Below are 16,270 nucleotides of genomic sequence, written 5' to 3'. Positions count from 1 at the left end.
ACACTGCACAGTTCTGTTTTTGCTTGTACTGTACAATGCTGTGGTCATTTTTAGTATAATTACTGTGTAAATGTTCTATTTAAACTGCTGGAGCTTTTCTCAAATGGCCTCTGCTGCAAAGGCATTATTTGTATGACCTAGTCAGGCTTTCCTGGTAGACAAACAAAAATAAATAAATAAATAATATACACTTTGTGGGCATGCTGTTACATGCAACCAGGCATAGAGGCAAACCTGTTGGGAAGATACTTGGGCGGGGCAGCCAGAGCCCACACTTCCTTCTTGGGCTCGTGATGTGGCTACTTCAGAAGGGGTGCTGAGCAGTAGCAGTGACCATGTATCTGAAAGAGCTGGCATTTCATTGGAATGTGATGGTTTGGCTTTATTGGCCTGAAATTTTCCATAAAAAGACTTAAAAGTAAAAGTAAAAGAAAAAAGTCATGGGCATTCAGAATTGCCATTTAGCTGAAACACCTGATATCCTTAAAGGGTAATTTACATATATCCCATGTTGCCTCTGATTCAAGAGGTTTAACGTATCACACAGTGGAAATTCTAGCTTTGCTAGATTTTTTTTTTTTGTTTTTAACCAATTGGTTTTCATGTGTGACCTTTTTAAACATTGTTTTATACTTCTAGGGGAGAGGTAAGTGAGAGTAGTCATCCAGAAACAAAAGTTATGTATTTACTTAACTATAGATTCTTTCATTCATGTCTGTCCAATACGACCTGTGGATTCTCAAGATGCTTGTTGGATCTGACTCAGCATTATTCATGCTCTAACCATGAACTTATTGAAGAAATTTCCTTACCGTAATGCGTCAATGCCTCCAGTACCTCAGATCTAGTTTGACACCTCAAGACCTAGGTACAAAATACCCTACCTGAATGATAACCAACTCAATCAAGGACTAACCAATCCTTCAGGTCTTACAAAAGCAAGGAAGGGGAAAGAAAGGTGGGTTGTCATATTGGGTGCCCATGAATAAAAGGATTTATCATTATAGTAAGTATATAACTCTCCTATCCTATTCATCCAGCCCATCCAATCTAACCCCTACGTCAGACTCCCAAATTACTTGATATCCAGAGTGGGATCATGGCAGGAGACCTTTCAAGGTAGAATTACCAAAGGATGCCCTAGCCGAGGAAGTGCAACCCAACTTATAATACTTGATGAATGTGTGCATGGAAGACCAGGTAACAGTTTCACCAATACCCACTGAAGAACTCCTGAAAAAGGCTGCAGAGTTCACTATAGCTCTGGTGCAGCTAGCTCTAGGTTTGCAAGACAAAGTTGTGTTATGCTTGCTGTACGTGAAGGAGAAACGTCCTAACTTGATAGGAGAAAAGGAGATGAATAGTTGTAAATGCTTCACAAAGGATTTAGTTCTGTGAAGGTAAAAGCACAATTGTCTATGCACATCTAATGTATGAAGAATGTACTCTCTCTTGCTAGAATGATAGGAAAGAAGACTGGTAGATGAATGGGTTGTGATATGTTTGACTCAGGAGCTACTTTGGGAAGGAAAGATGGATTAGTTCTAAGTGATACCCTGTCTTTGTGGAACACTAGATAAAGGGCTGACGATGACAGTGCATGAAGTTCCAAAATCCTTCTAGCAGAAGTGACAGCTACTGAAAAGATAATTTTCCAGGAAAGGAATTTCAGCAAAACAGAAGATGGTTCAAAGGGAGGATAAGTCACAGCCTCCAAGACCAAATTCATATCCCAAGTAGAATTGATTTTCTGATGGGAGGTCTAAGCAAAAGGTCCCTCTGACGAAAGTGTTACAGAAGTTCCCTATTAGAAGACCAAAGACGCATTCTTTCGAATGCGTCTTGGTCGAACTCAAAAGCCTGAAATGACAAAATATCGAAGTGGCTTTTAAGCGAATTCTTTCCCTGGGAAAGAATTCACCTGACTGCTTCGTTACTTTGCCATTTTCACCACTGTAGTGCAGTCTCGGAGTTGGTATATTTAAGTAGGGGGGTGTGGGGGGAGCAGGGGGTGAAGCCCCCCACTTAATGTGATCTTTAAAGTGTTTTATTTATTTATTTTTTTTTGTTGGCACAGTGATTTTTTTCCCTAGGAAAAAAATCGCTGTTCTGACAGTTTGAAATTATAAGCTTTCGCTTACATAGGGTCAGTTAATCACCGTTCACTTTTTTAAGCGTTCGATGATCTAATATAGACCCGTTGTAGAGTATATGAGAAGCTAGTGAATGTTCCTAAAAACCAACAGATTGTACTTTAACAGTGGAAAATCTAGAATTAGAATAAAAAACGTCTGAAGGAAAACAGAGGACATCTAAAAACTGGGGATGAAAAAGAGTCAGTGTTATAAGAGGTAGCCCATAAAACAAATCTCTTCCATTTACTACTGTATATCCTCTGGGTAGACTGTATCTGGGAGGCCATTAAAATTCTTCCTATCTCCAAAGAAAGGACTTGTCTTTGGCCACTACTGGAATTGGAAACAGTAAGTGGTCAGTTTCAGGCTGTGAAGGAGAGGCTTCTCAGAAGGGTGACAGATTACATCACACACCTGATCCAAAATCCAGTGGGGTTTCCTGAGAAGGGGAAATCAAACGTGTCTGCTCCAAACGGGGTCTTTGAAAAGGACAGTGACCATGCACTTTTTTGGTTTCTGTAAGAATCTAGAGATTAGGGGCAGTAGTAGGTAGGCATAAAAAAGCCTGGGTGGCCAGTGGAGAGACAGAAAATCACTCAGGGACTGTCCCTGGGAAGGGATAATGGCAAAGCAGCTTCTGCACTTGGGATTGTAAGGGGAGGCAGAAAGACTGCAGCAGGGAATGCCCCTGTGATTGAATATCTGTTTGGCTATTGCTGTACTGAAGAACCACTTGTGAAGCTTGAGAAAGGATCTGCTGAGTCTGTCTGCTAGGCAACTAATTACCCCCAGGATGTGTGTTGCTATGAGAAAGCAGTGCAAGGCCATTGCCCACTGCCAATCCTTCACAGTGTCCCAACAAAGCATAAGATCTGGTTCCTCTGTTTGTTGACATACCAGACTAATGTCATGTTGGCCATTTGGATAAAAATCACACCCTGATGAACACAGTCCTAGGTTCCTGCAATGCAAGAAGGGCAGCCCTCACCTTTAGGATATTTACTTGACCATTTGTCTCATTGTCCATTCTTAGTTCTTAGACCATCCTCCCACTGTAATGTCCCACACCACCCTAGGGAGAAGGCATTTATGGTCATGACAGCCACTGCAGAAGATGCCAGAAAGGGTCTGCCGGAGTGGGTCATCAAGGAGTGTAACCACCACAAGTGCTTTTTGCATGAGTTAGTTATAATGATAGGTTTGGATAGAGGTTACAAACGTTGTGACCACTGAGCCTGAAAGAGCCATTGTAGAATCCTTTTATGGAAGCATGCAAAGTGAACCATTAGAACTGATGATGCCATCAGCCCCAATACAGTGGGAACCAAGGCTGCAATAGGGGAGGGGTCATGAAGTAGGGTTTGTACTGCTGTGTTCAAGATTTGAATCCTGTTTGTTAGTTGAGAGACTACTGGACCAAGTAATGTTCAGATGACATCCTAGAAATGTGATCTTCTGAGATGATTAAAAGTTTGATTTCTGCAGATTTACAGAGATTCCCAAGGACCAGCACAGTCTAAGCAGGTAGTCCTTGGCCTCCATAAGAGACTACCTTGAGGGGGCTGCTAGGAGCCATCCATCCAGATATGGTAAGATCTTGCGTTTCTGCAGGCATAGAGAAGCCACTACAACAGTCATGCATTCAGCAAACACCCTGGGAGCTGAGAAACACCCTGGGAGCTGAGTTGAGAACAAAAGGCCAGACTCTGAATTGATAATCACTCTCTGCTATTTGGAAGTGAAGAAACCTCCTTGACTCTTTCACAATCTTGATGTGAAGGTAAGTGTCTTGGAGGTCCCGTGAGCATATCCAGTCATTTGCCCTGAGGAAGGGCAAAATCAATGGCACAGTGACCATTTTGAACTGTGTTTTTCAGACATATTTGTTTAGGAGGCTATGGTCCAGTATGGGGCTGAGGGCCTGAGTTTTCTTCAGAACCAAAAAGAACTTTGAATAATACTCAGACCCTCCCTGTTCAGTTTAGACTTCTTGGATGGCTCTTTTGGGAGACGTGAAGCTATCTGTTTCCCCACCGTGTTGGCCTGATTGGGTGGTACATCCGGCAGCATTTTTTTGCATGTGTCAGAAAATATGGTATAGAATAGCCTCTGGATATTTTCCTGCAGGATGGCCTGACACACTACTGGGTTAGAGCAGAAGACAGCCCTCGACTGACTTCGGGGGGCAGTCAGTTGAGCAAACCTTCAAGGATGCTGCGGTCACCTGTCTGAGAAGGGCCCACAATATCCAGTGTTCTGTAGATCTCTTTGGCTTCTCAGCCTGCATCCATTAAAGGGGCCTCCCCTCCAATAACTGCCCCAGTCAGGAAATTAATCAAACTGTTGACATCTAGACTTCCTAAATTAGAGTGAATGAGGTCCCTTTTGGTTCCGGCTATATGATCTCTGGGGAGCCGCAAACTCAACTCAGACAGCAGAAAGAGTCTTTCCATCCTGTATTTATTTCTGAATCCTTTCCTTCATCAACAGGCTGAACAGCAAAGACCCATCAAAGGAAGCATTGGTGAAGGATACTTTGAAGTGGTCCATAAAGTCGCAGACATACATGGCACCTCATTGCTACACTGGTTCCAGCTGCCCTAGCTGCTCCATCTGCAGCATTATGCACAAGGTTAATTAAGAGGTTAATGATGCTGCACATGGCTGCCATGTTTATCTCTAGTTGTTTCCTTGACTGCAATGTCAGTGGAGCTTCTACAGTAGTTATGTCTTGCTGTGTCAAATCTCTCTGAAATCAGTTCATGTGTGGGGCACATTGCACAGCTCTTAAAGCAAAAGTGCCAGAAGCATATGCCTGGTTTGGCACCTATATCTCTAATGGACATACGCAGCCTGTAAATGATTCATGTCCCAGGCCCCTGCTTGTAAATATTTCACCTCTCAAGCCCCTTCTTGCACTTATCAAGGGTACCAGAACTTGTCACATATTTGGGATGTATGGCTAGGCTTAAAAAGGACCTTGTGGTTGTTAGCCTAGTTAACACATATGAACCTATAAGACTGGAGTAATTTCATCTCCTTCATTTCCAAAGATAGCTGGGTTTAACCAGATATCCCCTACATTATATCCTTCTCCTGTCTGTCTCTTGGCTCTGGTGATGTCAAAGATGACTTTACACTCAGGACCTGCTAGTTCTATGCTAAGACTGCCTTTGGTGTTTACTCTGGGGGTTATAGATCTGATGCATTTGACCCCAATTTTGGCACCGTCTTCAGGGATGTAATGCATGCCACTGCTAATCGTTTTACAGACTGCAGCTTTTCAGTTGTCATTCCCAATCTCCTCCTTGAGACCCTCCATCTTCTCAGCATTAGGAGGTTCTTCTCTTGGCTCTGGTCATTTTTCTAAAGGGAGAAATAGATCTGGTGGCTGAGGCAGTGTCCTCTGATCTGATGGAGGTTGGCTTGGCCTTCCAGTTGCTGGGGAAAATTACTGCATTTCTAAAGAGAGCAGAAGTTCAGATCCCCTCAGAGATGGCTCTATCCCATAACTCTGACTCCATCTTGCCTTTATCCCATTCAACTTCCTTGGGCCAGAGTCAACCATAAGCTTCAAAAAACATGCCTGAAGGGTGTAGGACACTATATCAAAAGTACAGTGTCCAGACACCCTGCAGATCAATGTCCATATGTTGAACACAGCAATAATGACACGTGTCTTAGGGAAGCTTTACATCAGATGATCCAAACCTGATGCTGACATGCTTTTGTAAGACCTGAAAGATTAGAAAGCACTGAGGAAGGTCAGGACTGGGGACACTGATCTGTCTTTTCTAAAGGACCCTGCTTCTTTGGAGAGTTATACAATAAAATTGCATCCAATGTCTCTGGATACAGAGGCGGGATGTAGGTAGGCGTACGTGCCATAGTAGATCAAAGCTTTGGGCTTTTAGGATTTGCCAACTGTGGATCCAACAGAAGTCCTTTCAAACCTAGCATGTTTCTCTCTCTTTTTTTTTTTTTTAAATAAACATCTTTATTAAATTATCATATATGACATAGGCCATGTTATATTTATATAAATGACAATAAATCATAGTGACACAATCTCAGTTACAAACATTATACATTCCAAACTGTGTGACACAACTGTAGCTGCAAACATTATACATCACTTTAAACATATCCAGTCATTGTTAGTCAGCAATTACATAGCTCATTCAAATCCTGCCTTCTTTTAAACTTAATTCCTCCTCTGCATGTACTGATCCCACATTTTCCATTTTTCCTATGTAATTTGCTCCTACCCTTTTCTAAAGATCCCCATACTCTCTGATATCAATCCTTCATGTGAAAGGCAATCTCTAGCCTGCAGTCCAAATAAATTCTTGGTATCTTCCCATACTATTACCTTTCCCTCTCTAGTTATTTGCTCCCGATACTTTGGTTCCTATGCCCTTTTTCTCCAGTATATTCCTGCTCACCTCTTGCCTATTGTCTGTATCCCTAACCACAGTTATCCCTATCGGCAGAATCTCTTTTCTCCATTCTTGTGTGGGCTTAATTCTTAGAAGACCTTCTGCTACTTTATGAATATAATATTCTGTATGATTATTATTGTTCTCCTTAAATGTCTGCATCCAAAATCCCAGTGTCTTCCTATTACTTGAGCTTGCCCCATTTCATAATCATCTCTTTCCACTTTAAATTATACAAAAACCTCTTGACGAAGCAAACAGGAGGACCAATAAACAATCTCCACACAGGTTCAGTGACGGTATAAATCCAAAAGGTTGAGGCCGAGGTGCACAAAAGACAAAAATGTTTATTGCCACGAAACCCCAAAACACAAACTGCATTCCCCACAGCAAGGTCACATCCAAAATTTAGTTAAGCACTTTCTCCTAGGCTCAATCCCAGGCTTATTCAGAACAATTCAAAATCAGCCAACGTTGAGCTTAAATATCAATTACAAACATCATGTGACCCCCCTCCTTAAAAACATATTGTTAACTAACATGAATAAAAACATATGACCCCAATTAATAAAATATGTTACAATAAATCAACATTGTTAAAATCGTTTAAAATGTAAAGTTTATAAATAACCAATTAATGAATTGTCAAAATTTTTATATTAATATGAAATCCATACCAAAGAGACCTGGAAACCACCTGTAAAAAATATGTAGTAAATGTTATATGAAAACCCTCTTTCCTAAACTACATCAAAAGAACTAAAACCGCAAGGTTTCTAAAAGCAATCTACAGTGTGAATGAATAATTAATAATAATAGCCTACTTCCTACAACCTAGCTGACCTTAACTTAAGAACACTACTAATATTAATATTATCATTTAATCCCGGTGTTTTACCTGCATCTAACTTCAATTGCCATGGCAATTCCCTATACTCTAATTTAGTCTCCCAGCTACCTTCTCTAGGATCAATTTCCACCTGTTCTAAAACAAAAAACTTTAACACCATGTTAGGGCATACAAGAGAATGCTTAAAAAAGGCATTGGACTCTTTTCTTTTTTTAACATCATAGAGATGTGCATATACCCTTCTATTCAAGTTCCTTTCAGTTTTTTCTATATAAAAACTAGAACATGTGGTGCACATTCCTAAATAAACCACCCTGTTGAATTTACAATTAAAATACTGCACAGCTTTTGTATGGAACTTCATAGAAGAAATAAATAAAGAAGTCTTGTTAAACATAAAAGAACACTGATGACAAGATCCACATTTAAAAGTACCCTTCTTCTTCTTGTTCATACTTGTCCGTTCTCTGTTCCCTCTCTCTAAATAATCCTTAAGGTTCAAGTCCCTCTTCCTAACAAACCTAGGTTGGAGGGGTATGTATCCTGATATCTCCTCGTTGACTCTCAGTACATGCCAAAATGTCTTGATAACCTTTTTGATATCATTTGATGATTCAGTATAAGTGTGGACAAAGGCTCCAGAACTGTAATCCAAATCAGTAGGGACTATCTCAGTAATACTTGTACCTTTCCCTATGAGTGGATAATATCTGCTGTCCCTATTCCCAATTACCTCTTCTATTTGTTGATCAATAAGTGTTTCTGGATAATTCCTTTCTAAAAATAAACTTTTAATAAAACGTATTTCTTTAAGAAATTCATCAAACTCACTTGTCATTCTGGAAGCCCTTATAAGCTGCCCCTTCACAATCCCTTTTTTTTTATACAAGGGGCGACCACTATCAAAATGCAGGTACATATTAGAAAAAGTCTTTTTTCGAAATATTTTAGACTGAAAACAACTGTTTATCATATCTTTATATAATGTGATGTCCAAATAATCTAACTTTTCCTCACCTACAGTAATAGTGAACCTTAAAAAATCTGTTGTCTGATTAATGTAAACAAAAAAATCGTCTAGTACTCTCCTTGTTCCCTTCCATAATAAACAAATATAATCTAAGAATCTACTGTACTGTACTATATAATTATTCCAATCTGTCTCCAGAATGAACCTCTTCTCCTAATAATATAGTACACAGTTAGCATACAAGGGGGCACAAGATGCCCCCATAGCAACGCCTTTCTTTTGGTGATAATATTCCCCATTAAAATATAAGAAACTGTTTTTGAGAACTGTTTCAGTAAATTCTAAAACTAAATTAATAGTCTTATTGTCTAAATGTGATTCACCAATTAAAATATTAGAAAACCATCCCATCCCCTCTGTATGAGGAATACTAGGAAAGAGTTCTGTAACATCTATAGTGACCATTAATAATTCTTTATGAATCATGTTTTTATTAACTTTTTTCAAGAAGTCCCAAGAGTCCTTACAAATGTGCTGTATAGAACTAACAAACCTCTTGACAGTAACATCCACAAATATGGCTAAAGGCTCTGTAATACCACCCAACCCTGAAACAATAGGTCTAAATTTCACATTTTCTATACCTTTATGGGTTTTGGGAACGCCAAAAATTGTGGGTATTTTCGGTTGCTCAACTTTCAAAAAATTGTAAGTTTTCTCATTAAATGTACCCTGTAACAAGTGGTCATATACATAGTATTTTGTTTTGGCATAAGCTATATTGATTTCGTTACGAGAAACTGATTCATATTGATCTGTGACATTTAATATATTATGCATATGAACCTCATATTCATTATTGTACATCAAAACCACCCCCCACCTTTGTCCGGTTTCATTACCCTACACCTGTGTTCATTGAGAATGTCCAAGACTTCCATATCTTCTCTAGAAAAATTATTCTCATTTATCTTCACCTTCTGTTTAAGAAACCTAATTTCTCTTTCAACTAATTCCTCAAAAATTTTTAAAGAGGGGTGAATGGGAGGGTTAAAAGTACTGTTCCTAACAAGGTCAGTACTAGATTATCTTTGCCCTTTAAATAATATGTTGAAATAAAATACTATTTAGATGACCACTTGTTACATGGTACATTTCATGAGAAAACTTACAATTTTTTGAAAGTTGACCAACCGAAAATACCCACAATTTTTGGCATTCCCAAAACCCATAAAGGTATAGAAAATGTGAAATTTAGACCTATTGTTTCAGGGTCGGGTGGTATTACAGAGCCTTTAACCATATTTGTGGACATTACTGTCAAGAGGTTTGTTAGTTCTATACAGCACATTTGTAAGGACTCTTGGGACTTGTTGAAAAAAGTTAACAAAAACATGTTTCATAAAGAATTATTAATGGTCACTATAGATGTTACAGAACTGTTTCCTAGTATTTCTCATATAGAGGGGATGGCATGGTTTTCTAATATTTTAATTGGCGAATCACATTTAGACAATAAGACTATTAATTTAGTTTTAGAACTTACTGAAACAGTTCTCAAAAACAATTTCTTATATTTTAATGGGGAATATTATCACCAAAAGAAAGGCATTGCTATGGGGGCATCTTGTGCCCCCTTGTATGCTAACTGTGTACTATATTATTGGGTGAAGAGGTTCATTCTGGAGACAGATTGGAATAATTATATAGTACAGTACAGTAGATTCTTAGATTATATTTGTTTATTATGGAAGGGAACAAGGAGAGTACTAGACGATTTTTTTGTTTACATTAATCAGACAACAGATTTTTTAAGGTTCACTATTACTGTAGGTGAGGAAAAGTTAGATTATTTGGACATCACATTATATAAAGATATGATAAGCAGTTGTTTTCAGTCTAAAATATTTCGTAAAAAGACTTTTTCTAAGATGTACCTGCATTTTGATAGTGGTCACCCCTTGTATCAAAAAAAGGGGATTGTGAAGGGGCAGCTTATAAGGGCTTCCAGAATGACAAGTGAGTTTGATGAATTTCTTAAAGAAATACGTTTTATTAAAAGTTTATTTTTAGAAAGGAATTATCCAGAAACACTTATTGATCAACAAATAGAAGAGGTAATTGGGAATAGGGACAGCAGATATTATCCACTCATAGGGAAAGGTACAAGTATTACTGAGATAGTCCCTACTGATTTGGATTACAGTTCTGGAGCCTTTGTCCATACTTATACTGAATCATCAAATGATATTGAAAAGGTTATCAAGAAATTTTGGCATGTACTGAGAGTCAACGAGGAGATATCAGGATACATACCCCTCCAACCTAGGTTTGTTAGGAAGAGGGACTTGAACCTTAAGGATTATTTAGAGAGAGGGAACAGAGAACAGACAAGTATGAACAACAAGAAGAAGGGTACTTTTAAATGTGGATCTTGTCATCAGTGTTCTTTTATGTTTAACAAGACTTCTTTATGTATTTCTTCTAGAAGTTCCATATAAAAGCTGTGCAGTATTTTAATTGTAAACCCAACAGGGTGGTTTATTTAGGAATGTGCACTACATGTTCTAGTTTTTATATAGGAAAAATGGAACGGAACTTGAATAGCAGGGTATATGAACATCTCTATGATGTTAAAAAAAGAAAAGAGTCCAATGCCTTTTTTAAGCATTCTCTTGTATGCCCTAACATGGTGTTAAAGTTTTTTGTTTTGGAACAGGTGGAAACTGATCCTAGAGAAGGTAGCTGGGAGACTAAATTAGAGTATAGGGAATTGCTATGGCAATTGAAGTTAGATGCAGGTAAAACACCGGGATTAAATGATAATATTAATATTAGTAGTGTTCTTAAGTTAAGGTCAGCTAGGTTGTAGGAAGTAGGCTATTATTATTAATTATTCATTCACACTAGATTGGTTTTAGAAACCTTGTGGTTTTAATTCTTTTGATGTAGTTTAGGAAAGAGGGTTTTCATATAACATTTACTACATATTTTTTACAGGTGGTTTCCAGGTCTCTTTGGTATGAATTTCATATTAATATAAAAATTTTGACAATTCATTAATTGGTTATTTATAAAGTTTACATTTTAAACGATTTTAACAATGTTGATTTATTGTAACATATTTTATTAATTGGAGTCACATGTTTTTATTCATGTTAGTTAACAATACGTTTTTAAGAAGGGGGTCACATGATGTTTGTAATTGATATTTAAGCTCAATGTTGGCTGATTTTGAATTGTTCTGAAGAAACCTGGGATTGAGCCTAGGAGAAAGTGCTTAACTGAATTTTGGATGTGACCTTGCTGTGGGGATTGCAGTTCGTGTTTTGGGGTTTTGTGTCAATAAACATTTTTGTCTTTTGTGCACCTCTGCCTCAACCTTTTGGATTTATACAGTCACTGAACCTGTGTGGAGATTGTTTATTGGTCCTCCTGTTTGCTTCGTCAAGAGGTTTTTGTGTGTTTTTTTCCTTGTCAGTTGTCACTTTAAATTATAGTTTTCTGCTTGTACTATGTATAGGAGCCTTAACTGTGTTGCTATGAAATACCCTTTCAATTCGGGTAATCCCAATCTACCCTGTTCTGTTGAAAGAATAAGCTTATCCAACTTGATTCTTGATATTTTCCTATCCCGGATAAAATCCTTCAGCTCTTTATTAATTGCTATCCACAACTTCTCTTCTAGTTGATAAAAATATGCCTGACCAATGTATAAAGCTCAAGGGTCTAAAACCATTTTAACTGTTTGTATCTTACTATCAATATCCATATAACAGAGCTGGAATTTTCTCAGTTTTTGCATTATCTTTTATTTAGTCTCTTCCCAAATATCCTTACCTACCACACTTTGAATCCATACTCCTAAATACTTCATTTTATCATGTCCCCATAAATATGGAAATTGCTGAACCAATTCGTATGTGGTTACATAATTTATCACTATTGCTTTTGTTTTAGCTTCATTGATTTTGTATCCCAAAAAGGTCTGAAACTGCCTCAATATGTTCCACATCACTATAATGTACCTTTCTGGTTTTATAAGGTATAAAATAATGTCATGTACAAACAGAGGCAGCTTTTCTTGACTACCGTACCAATTATTTCCTTGAATTTCTGAGTCCCTTATTTTCTTTGCCGATGGTTCTAAATATAATGCAAATAACAAATGGGAGAGAGGACACCCCTGCCTGGTTCCTCTGCTCAAGCAGATGTTATCAGAGAGGGGCCCACCCACTTTAATTTTCGCCTCCAATCCTTCACATATCCTCTTAATCAACCTTATAATTTTATCAGGAATGCAAATGCTTCCATTGCTCTGTGCATAAAATCCCAGCTTACTCTGTCAAATGCTTTCTCTGCATCAAGACCCACCAGCAACTGTGGTATTTTCTTACATTCTTCTTCCCTCTGGATCATCACTGTTCAGTTTATGTTATCAAATGATTGCCTCCCCTCCACAAAACCACATTGATCCATAGCTATCAATTTTGGCATCACTTTTGCCATTCTTTTAGACATTATAGACATAAACACTTTTATAACTATGATTTAGTATTGAAGTGGGCCTATATGAAGCTGGATCTGATGGATCTTTACCCTCTTTAGGTATTATAGCTACCACTGCTTTCTTCCAGGATGTTAGTGCTTCTCCTCCTCTTAAAATACTGTTAAACAAAACCTTCCAGATATTTATCAGCTTTTTCCCTCCTAGCTTCCAAACTTCCACAGGAATACCAACTATTTCTGAGGACTTTTCTGTAGATTGGTTATACATCACCATTTTTATCTCATCTCCTCCTATCCTGTTAGGAATTGAGCCTCCTCTCCCCCTAGCCTTGGCATATTTTAATTCTTCCATAAACATTTACATTTGTACCTTTTCTTGATTTATATATTTCTCTGCTTTACACAGACTTTCATAGAATTTCTGAAATATTTCTAAGACTTCTACAGGATCTCTTGTTATCTTCCTTGTTATAGGCTCCCTAAGCATGGTGACAGCCCTTTCCACTTTCTGTTGCCTGACTCATTGTGCTAAAAGTTTTTGTGCTCTAGAGTTATTATCAAAAAACAGTTGCTTAACAGCAATCTTTCTAAACTCATGCATATTATCAAGGTAATCTCTTATTTTCTGTTTAGCATTCTGTAGTTGCTCTTCTTTGCGTTCTGTGAGATTTTACCCTATCTTGCAATTCTTTAAGCTTTGTCAGTCCCTCTAAACAATTCTTGTTGCTTCTTAACCATATTTCCTTTTCTTTTATTTCCACCCTATTTTTAAATTCCACTTTAATTTTATCTCACTCCCTAGCTATGTTTTCAGAAGTTGTTTCTAACTTCTCTAATAGCTATTGAATAAATTCCACTTCCCATTCCATAAATTTTTCACTTTTCAACAGATAGGTGGGAAAGTACCAATGTCTCATTTTTATTCCATTACCCTGTGTTTTTATTTTAGTTATTACTGGCACATGATCTGAAATAGTTATTAGGTGCGTATCAAGACCTTTAGTTAAATGCACATGTTCCTGTGAAATGTAAATTCTGTCTAGCTTATCCCAGTTTTTTGTATCTTGGGGAATAATATGCAAATTCACTCAGATTTCCTAGTACCAAACTCATATCTTCAGTGCCAAATATTTTCATAAATTTCTTTAAAGATCTATCCTCCTTGGTTGCATCCCCCCCCCGACACATCCTCACTGTTGCAAATCAAATTGCAGTCCCCAGCTATAAATAATAGTCCTTGCTGAAAGCTGATTATTTCTCCTAGAATTTTCTTTAGCTCCATTATAGCAGTTTTAGGTGGAATATAAATAGTTGTTTCTCCTATTAGCCAGGGCTCTAGGTCTGAAGCTAGCACAAATTTCACAGTCCACAGATAAATGTGGTATCCCAAGCACAACACACAAAGGTCATGTGTGCCTAGGAGGAATCTTGTGTCCAGATAGCAAACACTTTTTAAACATGATGCTTTTCTTTATCCACCACTAAAATTTAACAGCAGACAGAACAACTCACTGTTCAAATACAAATTCTTTTAAAAATAATCTGCAATATTTAACTATTTACTAACGTAAACACCATGAAACTAGTTAAACTATTGAACTACCAATTACCTAATTATTTAAGTTATCAATAGGCATTTAACTATTAACTATTAAAACTATATAAATTATCAAACTATTGTGCTATTTAAATTCTCAAATAATCTAAGAAGGGAGCTGATGGTAGGAAAGAAACACCACAAGGAAAGAGGCAAAGGTGAAAAAAGATCCAGATATTAACACTACCAAGAGAAAATTCTTATTTTAGAAAGAAGGGAAGATCTATCTAAAAGTTAGCACAATTAGAGATAAAATAGTCATCAAATAGATCTTGTAGTGGAGATCACGTCTTATTGCTGTGATGGCAAATGAGATCTGAAGTAACTAGAGGAACTGGGAATTTATGGGAGGGAACAATTCTTAAAGGAGTTCAAGGCCGGAGTAGTAGTGCTGGAGAGCTGATTCAACAAGTGGCTCAAGGACCCACAGGACAGATTGGATGGACTGAATGACTAGGATCATTTGGCACCATTGCCATATGGTAGAAGCCTCCCATTGGAAGGGGAGCTGGGAGGAGTGGAGGAACTGAGGCATGCTCAGCACTCAGACCCTATTTTATAGGATATGAGGGCAGTAGCCAATGAGACCCTGGCACTCAAGAGCAGAGGGGAGTCCACATACTAGGACAAAGGGGTTTTGTACAGAAAAAAATGGGGTTATACAGGGAATGGACCTCTACATTAGAGCTACAAGGGAGTGGCAGTACCAATTACCTAATTATATAAGCTATGTATGGTAATTGAACTATTAAAACTGTGTAAACCATCAAACTATCACACTATTCAAATTCTCAAATAATCTAATAACGTTGCTGACTGCAGGATAAAAACACCACAAGGAAAGGGGGCTAAGGGGAAAGAAGATCCAAATATTAACTAACTACCAAGAGAAAATTCTTATTTAGCTGTTTAAACTACCTGAACTGTCAAACTATTGCCCTGTGGGACTACTGACTGGGACTTCTGGCCATAGCACATGATTTTCCTTCTGCAAGCCACATGCAGATTTTATCTTGGCAAGCAATCAGATTTTCTCTTGGCAGAGAAAATCTAAGAGGGGCAGGGCTAAGAGCCAACAAAGTGAGAGCAGTTCTTATATGTAGCAAGACTCTTCTAGTTCCTCTAATGAGATTGTGCCTAGTAGTAAAAAAAGCGCCTCATTTGAAAATTTAAACTTAGGGACAAACAAGACACTTCATCACCAGCATCAACAGCAGCAACAGTGTGGCAGTTCACAACAGTCGAGGCCAGAGATGGCAGGGAAACAATGGAGGTGACAACGAGAACAACAGAAGGAGAATGAGATAATAGAAGTGCATTCATTTTTAGACATTAGCACGGCACACTCACGTTAGAGACTTTGTGTCGGATAGGTATGCAGAGTCTGGACAATTCAATATCATTAATCTTTCTCACTTGAATATTAATCATGGTATTGAAAGTTTACTGAGCAAGGGTATTAGGTTTGCGCCCACAAGTTTTCCCTGTTTGGCCGACCTACTTTTGGAGCTAGGTCAGTTTTGTAGAAAATTGAACTTGAGAATGTTTTTTCACAACAAATTTGTTCAAAATAATGTAGAAAGAGTAGAGGGAGCTCCTGTACCTGATGAACTAGATTCCATGGATTCGTATAGCTCCCTTTTAGATTTATCTTTGCTTGAGAATGTTTTCATTAATATCAATGACAATTGCTCTGATTTTGTACAGGAGGAAGAATGTGACAATCATTTAGAACATGGCGTTGATTAATGTGAAAGTTCAGATGAATTG

Source organism: Protopterus annectens, chromosome 7.part0, assembly GCF_019279795.1.
Source record: "Protopterus annectens isolate FY-2018-M chromosome 7.part0, PAN1.0, whole genome shotgun sequence".
NCBI classification, from domain to species: Eukaryota; Metazoa; Chordata; order Ceratodontiformes; family Protopteridae; genus Protopterus; species Protopterus annectens.
The sequence above is the reverse complement of the archived record's forward strand: the minus strand, read 5'-3'. Positions refer to the sequence as shown.